The sequence below is a fragment of the Schistocerca piceifrons genome, chromosome 3, assembly GCF_021461385.2.
Source record: "Schistocerca piceifrons isolate TAMUIC-IGC-003096 chromosome 3, iqSchPice1.1, whole genome shotgun sequence".
Classification (NCBI taxonomy): Eukaryota; Metazoa; Arthropoda; class Insecta; order Orthoptera; family Acrididae; genus Schistocerca; species Schistocerca piceifrons.
The window spans coordinates 886,711,095-886,719,884 of record NC_060140.1 but is presented as its reverse complement, the minus strand read 5'-3'; the positions used below and the strand labels follow the sequence as shown (position 1 = coordinate 886,719,884).

Here is an 8,790-nt window from a genome sequence, read left to right as displayed (position 1 = left end):
TATTTCATCGTGAGAAATACGTAGCATAATAAACATTCCTCAACAACATAATACACATTGTCGTCGTAATAATAACATCATAACACTTCAGTCAAATCTCAAAATCGTCGTAACTTCCTCCAATAATTTCTAAGCCTAAAATAATTCTCTGCTCATGTCAAAAGTGTCAGCTGCCTCAAACGTACTTTAAAAATCATGATCTCATACCAAATACATCATTCAAAGCTCTCATAGTATCACAATGATTCCGAAAAAATATGAACAGTTTACAAAGTACAGACAAAATACAGTTTCATAAGTGTGAAGTTATCCAACGGTGTAATTGCTTAACATCTGTCACTGATGTAGTAAAAAACAGGTTTATCTCTCAGTTAAATGATCAGATAGCTGTGTAATTTGTGTGTTAGAGAAATATGGTACCGATGTGTAAAGTTGTATAAGCAAATACCATATTAGCTAGGGCTCCTTGTGCTTGCCAAACACATGGTACACAAAGTAAGCGTGTACCCCCCTGAGGATTAATGTAATTATACCCTCAGGTGTTACAGATTACAGCAATGAAATGAAATGTATCACTGAAAACTTTCTTTGTAATTCAAAAATCTTTAAAAATAAATGTTTTAAGTACAAAATTAATCACTGAAATGCGTGTCCTGTAGCGCTAAATGTGCATATTGTTGTAAGATAATCTCTGTGAAAGTGTCGTAGTTATTTTCCTCCAAAAGCTAAGTTCTGCAGAAGCCAATGTACTTACCTCATGATAAACAAAAGTGAAATGCTTTGCGTAGAGATATCTTAGTTATTACGCTTATAGTTGTGATGATGAAAGTACTGTGCTGTAACGTATTGTTGTGCTATGGAAAAGGCTGTCTCCTTGTAGCTATACCACAAAAGTTACTAATAAAACATGTTTCGATTTCCAGAAGAATTCAGAAAACTGTGCAGATATAAAACAGATACACTGCAAAAGCAACATTGTAAATTGTCACTCATTAGTAGCGTCGTGATAAAAATCGTGTAGCTGTCACAAAACTAACCTCTGTGTCATCTGGTATCTCTCAGAAAGCACTTTAAATTCAGAATGTATTTTCAAATAAACCAAAATGTTGCATTAAAATCTCATTAGCAGTACTGGTAAATGTTCTAAGTATGTGAGCCTTATAGTCGTTACGTAATCGTGCAACAAACAAGCAAGAATGTACACACACAATAACACTGTGACGTCTGTTTACTATAACCATGCATTCGTCATTTCTGTTTAAATAAGTTCTCTTGGTTCTTGATTGGATATTTAACTTCAAACATTGTTGCATGGTAACAGTTTCTAAAGCATACTAGTAACGTGAAGTGAAACGTTTTATGGCAAAGACAAAGTTAAAAGGCAGATTATCTGTCAATAAATGGTTTTACATGAGAAATGTGGTGTAAACCTTTACTCTTCCTAGTACGCAGAGTTTCAACTTCAACGCAATTATCATGTGGTATACGTCGTTAAACAATACTGGAAGTTTTCTTAAGGTTAGCGTCTTATGTTATTTTTCTTGGAGCCAGCGGGCGCACGCGACTGCCTGCTGTGCGAGTCATTGTCTGTCTCTTTGTTGGTGCGCGCCGTTATTGGGATTAGGAGACCTAACTTCTACAAATTCACTCTGACGAGAAGGCCCTGCCCTGTTTAAAGCTCGCCAGTTCTGATGGAATTCAGGTCTGTCGTTTTGTCGGTAGATGCCATAGTTTCTTTCTTGTCGGTCACGTGGTGGAGAATTTCTCCCTGAATCGAAACTGCGCGCTGGACCGTTGCGTCTAAAGTTATTCTGTCTCCCCTGATAATATTTATTTTGGTTCCCATATTGTCTGTTTCTCTGATTGTCTCTGTGATAGTCATTACCACGGCGAGGTGATCTTTCCCTGTAGTTATTACTACTCTGCCAACGGTTGTCATACGGGTGTTGTCTATTTTGGTCACGATTTGTGTTGTGAGAATAGCCTTGTCGTGTCCAGTTATTACTTCTTTCATCGCGGATTTGCGACGGATGTGACCTGTAATTGTTGTGTTCCTGGTTTCGCGTTCCGCGATTGTCAGTGTCAATTTCTAATTCTTGTAACAGTCCCTGAAAAGCTTCAATGTCGTCTTTGCAACGTCCTGCTAAAATAATATGTCGTAAATGTTTAGGCAGTTTGATTAAGCAAATGCGGATGAGTTCTGAGGGGCTGTATGGGTTTGACAGGTATTGATTCTTGTGCAACATGTCTTCAAAATATTTCACAAGACTGGAAAATTCAGATTGTTCGAAGTGTTTCATCATTATGATGTTATGTTTTACACGGTCTTGTGTAGCTTGAGACCAATATGCTGAGAGGAAGGCATGGTAAAATTCACCCTCACTGTGGCAATCGTGAATGACCGATCGCATTCTTACAGCTGGTTCATTCTCTAAGTAGCCACACATAAATTCTAATCTGTGTTCTAACGACCAGTTGGGAGGAAAACAATGAGAGAATTGATGGAGCCATGCTTGTGGATGAATGTCGTTGCCAGAATTCTTAAATGTTTTGAATTTACGTGTAGTAATGAACAGCTTATAGTCAAAATCATCATGTCGGCGAGTCGCATATCGGTCATTGTTAGGTCGTGTCGGCCGTTCCATCTCAAAATTCGGTGCACATTGCCAATTTCTTTCATAACTTCCAAAATGCCCTGTGTTATTATTTTGTGTCTGTTCCGTATTTGTATGTCCCTCTTCCCGTATTGGGGCGCGAGTGTCCTCAGAAATACGTAATTCTTGTACTACTTGTGCCAACTGATCTTGCACTTCCCGGATTTCTCTTTTGTACTGTGTATTGATTTGATTTTGATTTTGTTTGAATTTTCTAATTTGTTCATACTCTTCAGTGTCCATGAAAGCTACAGGTGTTGTGTCATTCAGATCATCATCTACCTTTGTAGATAAGTTAGTGAACTGATCTGAAAGTTCGGCTACTTTATCCGATAGTGAAATCATTTCCTCTCTATGTTTTTCTGAACCAAGTTTCAGAGTGTCCATTTGTGTTGCAATCGTGTCTACTGTGACCTTTAAGTTTTCCTGAGTTTTTGCAAGTTGCATAACCGTATCGGTAGATGCAACTGAGTCAAATTTAGCTTGCAAGGTCTCATGATTTTCATGAACAATAATTTGCAGTTCTTTTATGGCTGCTTCGTGATTCTGTAATGCCTTTTCATGCCGCGAAAAAATAGGTTGAAAATGCTCACAAATTTGAGTTTTTACGTCATTACAGACTTTTTGACATTTCGATTCAATGTGATGTAACTCAGCAGTTAAATCCTCACGTGTTCGTTCAAGAGTTTGCTCCAATGAGTCTAACTTTTTAAGATTTTGTTCCATTGTGTCTAACTTTTTGAGATTTTGTTCCACTGTGTCTAACTTTTTAAGATTTTGTCCCATTTGTCTCTGATTTTGTTCCATTTGTTGCATTAATTGCAATAATAATGTATTAGTGTCTGGAATCTGTTTCTCTACGCTTTTCGGCAGTGCATTTGCACCGGCAACATTCACATTTTGACAAGCAGAAAATGCGTCTTGACTTATTTGAGAAAACGGTGATAACCCAAAACCTGAATCTACAGTATTTGCGAAATTGTGTCCTGTCATTTCGGATTCCTGAGACGAGCTGTTGCCGACCGATCGATCGATAATGCTTCCCTCTTCACTAATTGTTTCACTGTCCGTGCCACTGTTTGCCGCCCGCTCCATTTCCCTATGCACGATTACCAAATTACTACTTTGAACATCAGTTAATTCATTACTCTGCGGCGCTAACACACTGCCTTCGTCTTCACTGTCATTTCTCAGTTTACTTTGGAGCCTAGTATTACGTTTTTCACACGCCATTATTGTCACAGTATTTCACACGACAACACAGAAAAACACAATTTGAAGAGCAAAATAAAATAACGTAGCAATGGAAATAATGTCTAGTTAATTGCAGCTGCGAAATACTTGGTGCAAATCTACATGCATGCCACAACTGTTTTACTCTACAACAATGAAAAACTACAACTACAAAGGAGATTCTCTCTACAATTACGCGCTAGCAATAAACAAAAGCTACACTAAATACACAAACTACAAGAAAAAATCAGAAGATTCCAGTGAGGTATCCTCGGCTAAGGGTCGACATATGAAACATCCCCTTTGAACAATTTATATAAGACTGTGCTTAACCTGACACACAATACTTTGTTAGCGCAACGCAATCTGACTTTCAAAATTCCCTACAAAAGAATGGCCCTGACTAACATTAAACTATACCTTTCACAAATCACTTACCTCACAAAAATCTTCGCTGCTCAAGCTACTGCAATACAGCAAGCGCCACTACTGCCAGCTAAATAAAAGGTTCAAACTACTAAAGGCACTAACTACTGATAGGGATAGTTAGCAAATGAAAGATATTAATAGAGAACAAACAATGTATTTACCTTAATATCATCACAAGTCATAATATATATATCAGTTCATGACAAATTGCAAACCTCCGCCATCTCTCTCCCCACATTCACCACTGCTGGCGGCTCACCTCCAACTGCGCAACGCTACGCGCTGTTCACAGCCAGCTGCCTAACACTACAATGGCGAGTATTACAACAATGCAAAGCAGACACAGACTGCCCACAGCACAGCCAGTGATTGTCATACAGAGGTGGTGTTACCAATAAAAAACCTAAACAGCCTACTTACATAGAGAAAACATAAACAGCCTACTTACAACAGGAAACGTAATTGAGTTAGTTGTCCACTTATCTGCTTTCAGTAGTAAATAGTAAACGATCACTAACATGGATTGACTTTGTAGACGGATCAACATTCTCACCTCTGGTTGCACCATTTCATCACTATGTCATGTCTTCCTAAGCGTTCATTAAGTTTTGAAAACAGATGAAAATCGGATTTGGGGGGGGGGGGGAGTCAAGACGGTATAGAGTGTATGAAATGTATTCACAGTTGCGAATAGTGACAACGATCAGCTGTATAATGGACTGACGACACTGAAACTTTGTGCCAGACTGGGACCCGAACCCGCGTATTGCAAGCGGTCGCCTTACGATTAGGCTATTTGAGCACGACTGCCTGCCAGACCCAAAACCCTGTGTCTACAGCCTGTGCTCGTAAATTCGTTATGTATATTCCCATACAGAGGAGACGGTTTAATTGGAAGTCGCTGGCTCGGTGTTGGCAGGTAAATACGATGTGTGTTGCTCAGAAGTACGATTCAGTGTTCCTTTGGTTATACATGCATGCAAACGTGGGTTTCACAGACTACTTGTTCAACTACCAGTGGTAAATAAGGAGGTTTATGACAGCTATTGACACTGTACGAGAGCCAACTGTGCTGACTTTTCCTCTGTCTTGAAAAGGATTTCTCCAAATGAAATCTTCACCCAAGTAGAGTGTTTCCTTCAATAAACAACTTCTCGTTGCATTCCTCTTTTCTAACCAAAACACTCACCGCATCCTGCTCATGTGATATTTACGCCAATAGATGCTCCTCTATTGTGCAAACGATTTGGGTCTGGAACGAACTATATATAAAAAATTTAGAGCAAGTTCTTACACGTGGAGGTCGTAAGTTATCGAGCATTTTACAGACATGTAACTCAAGTACAGCTTTAAAGAGCGAAAGCTGTCCCCACTATGTTGATCATAATGGCTAAAATTTCAGTACCCAAGCACTTGCTTCCCAGATACTGTTTAATTCAATGTGTCATTTTATTGTGGAAGAAGATATAATTTTGTATATTTCCAATTTATATTCAATTGCTGTAGCCTTGTGTAGCCTATTATCTCCTTCTTGTCAGACTTGCTATGTAAGCGTAAGTGTTTTTGCTGCCTATTCAAGCACAATGAACTGCTGGAAGTCTTTGTGGTAAGGGTGTATGGCTGGTGCAAGAAAACAGAAATAATTTAATTTTGCTATGTACAAATTTTATTTGTTGCAAAACCGTTTATTACATCGATGACTTCCCCACTGTAATGTCCGTGTTCAGCGGTAGTAGTAGGGGTAGCCGGCGGCAGCGTAAGGGTAGGCGGAGTAGGCGCTGACGGCGGGGTAGCCGAAGGCGCTGTAGGCGTAGGGGGCGGCGTAGGCGTAGTAGGCCTCGGCGCCCTTCAGGGTCTCCTTGGCCTTCTCCTGGGCGAACACGGCCGCCACCAGCAGGACTACGAGGAAAGAGCAAACCTGCAAATTCAACAAGAAGAAAATAATTCCATTATACTTTCAAAATGTTTCAATTGGCACTAAGCACTATGGGACTTAACATCTGAGATCATCAGTCCCCTAGGCTTAGAACTACTTAAACCTAACTAACCTAAGGACATCACACACATCCATGCCCGAGGCAGGATTCGAACCTGCGACCGTAGCAGTTGCGCTGTTCCGGACTGACTATTATACTTATTTAAGTATCTTTTATTGGTGGATGTGCGTGGCACGTGACAATGAAACATTGGTATTGTGGTAACCTCATTCGTGAATAAAGTATTAAATACTGAATTACATATTTTGGCTCTGTTTCTGCCACCTTCAGTTTCAATGCTTGACTTGTGCACGAGAGACAGGACACATTTTTGGGTCTTGTTATTGAGTTTACAAGTGACCAGAATGTCCTAAAATTTTCTAATTTTTCAAAAGGATACGACAGTGAAAGTTATTGTAGCCTTCACATACAGCCCTTGTTAAAGATTAATGTACTTTCATTACGGTTGCTCTCTCAACTTTCCTGAATTCACTTTTGTTGCCAAAGAGTGGTAGTCGCTGTTTTCGCAAGATTCTCTGTATATAATACACATAGGTAGGTTCTTGCCATTTCTTACTGTGCTTGATACATGTATCTCTAGTGTGGACAGTGGGTGATGGTTTCTTTGTTTGCAAATATGAACTGCATGCTCTCAGATCGTACTGTAAGTAGACAGCTAGAGATTGTGTCTCTGGTGAAAAAAAAACCAGAAATCTCAGGTCATAAAATTTCACTCTCTTAGTTTTAGCCGTTAAATACAGAAGTCTAGACATCAAGGATTTTCTTTATTAATTATATTGTTCTGCATTCATATCCTTAAACCTTTCAGCATTTTAATTCTGCAGTGACCATTAAAATGGAAGATAAATACGACGAAAAAATTCCTGCAGTTATGGGGCAAAAATATTCTTTACTAATTAAAGAATACAGAAGAGAAGATTGTGATGAGAATTGGTTGGGGTTGGGTTGTTTTGGGGGAGGAGACCAGACAGCGAGGTCATCGGTCTCATCGGATAAGGGAAGGATGGGGAAGGAAGTCGGCCGTGCCCTTTGAAAGGAACCATCCTGACATTTGTCTGGAGCGATTTAGGGAAATCACGGAAAACCTAAATCTGGATAGCCGGACGAGGGATTGAACCGTCGTCCGCCCGAATGCGAGTCCAGTGTGCTAGCCAATGCGCCACCTCGCTCGATTGATGTGAATGAGAGCGGCACGTTGTTATGAGTTTATCCAACAACAAAAGAAGTGTATTTTGTTGAAGACAGCTAATGTAACCACAGTTTCTCAGCTAACATAACAACGACCATGTGTTTGAAGCTGAGCCGAATTATACTAGTAGCGCTTGTACTTACGAAAGCCTTCATGATGTAGCGGCGTGTTGCGGCTGCGATGTGATGCCGATCAGCTGGCCTGGCCCTGTATTTATACTGGACACGGCCGACCTCGACCGACGACAACGCCCGCTGCACAACCGGGCTCAGAGAATTGACCGCCTGCTGTGTCCTTGACTTGACGCCAAGCTTCCAAAACTAATCACCCACATGAGAACATGGAGCGCGCTGCAGTTGCGTGGCGGTCAGCGTGTCGCCCCAACACTTTATTCTTTGAAGACAGAGGTCAACTTATTCTGTACGGACACTAATGTTACTCAGTGTTACTGTAATCTTCCCACTTGCTCGATTCCATTTGGATTGTGCAAAACAATTTAACCTCTTCCTACCAGAAGATTATCGTCCCTTGAACAATAAATCATTTAAAGCGATTCTAAAAACCTACATTTCATTATCATTTTTAATAGACGTCATAGGACAGTTACGCTTAACTGTAGACGTATGTATACATGTACTTATATACAGGGTGTCCCACTTATCTTGACCACCCTAAAGAACTGTTTGTCCAGAAGCAAATTACAAAATGTTTCAAGAAAATGTTCTTTAGTCGTCAGGTGGACATCAATCGGCATGATTGCCTTCGTTGTAGCTTTAAATAATTTATTGCTCAAGGGACATAGGATAACCTATTAGTAGGAAGAGGTTGTTTTGCACAATCCAAATGGAATCGAGTAAGTGGAAAGGCTCCAGAAACAGTGAGCAACATTATTGTCCATACAGAATAATTTGGCCTCTGTCTTCAAAGAATATATTGAGTGTTTGTTTTTACTTGCAGCAGTCTGGAAGAATACACATCATATGTAAAGAATATTCCAGATGAAATATTAATATCTTCAAGGGAGACACCTAACTGTGCTAAAGCTCGCCTCCCTCTGATACAGCCCCCTCTTTTTATTTTTAAATGAGAACCCCTTTTTCACTGCAGCTTCGGATTCTACGCTAAAAATACTTAGCATTTATCTGAATGTATGCCATTCGTAGCATATGGCTCAGTAATTGGCGAGAGTTATGACGGATGGACGTGAGAACAAACCGAAATCAATCACGGTGATGGTGGGATTAGAGAGAAGTTTCAAAACATTAAAATTGCTACACCAAGAAGAAAT

General features: G+C 39.9%; 1 long non-coding RNA gene across 1 annotated transcript; it reads right to left on the bottom strand.

The window, feature by feature from the left end:
• Nucleotides 1-5,959: 5,959 nt before the first annotated feature.
• On the bottom strand, nucleotides 5,960-7,778 carry LOC124787890. The gene is made up of 2 exons (XR_007016029.1): nucleotides 7,646-7,778; nucleotides 5,960-6,234 (listed from the first exon to the last, which is right to left on the bottom strand). It is a non-coding gene; the product is annotated as an uncharacterized LOC124787890 (long non-coding RNA).
• Nucleotides 7,779-8,790: the final 1,012 nt, after the last annotated feature.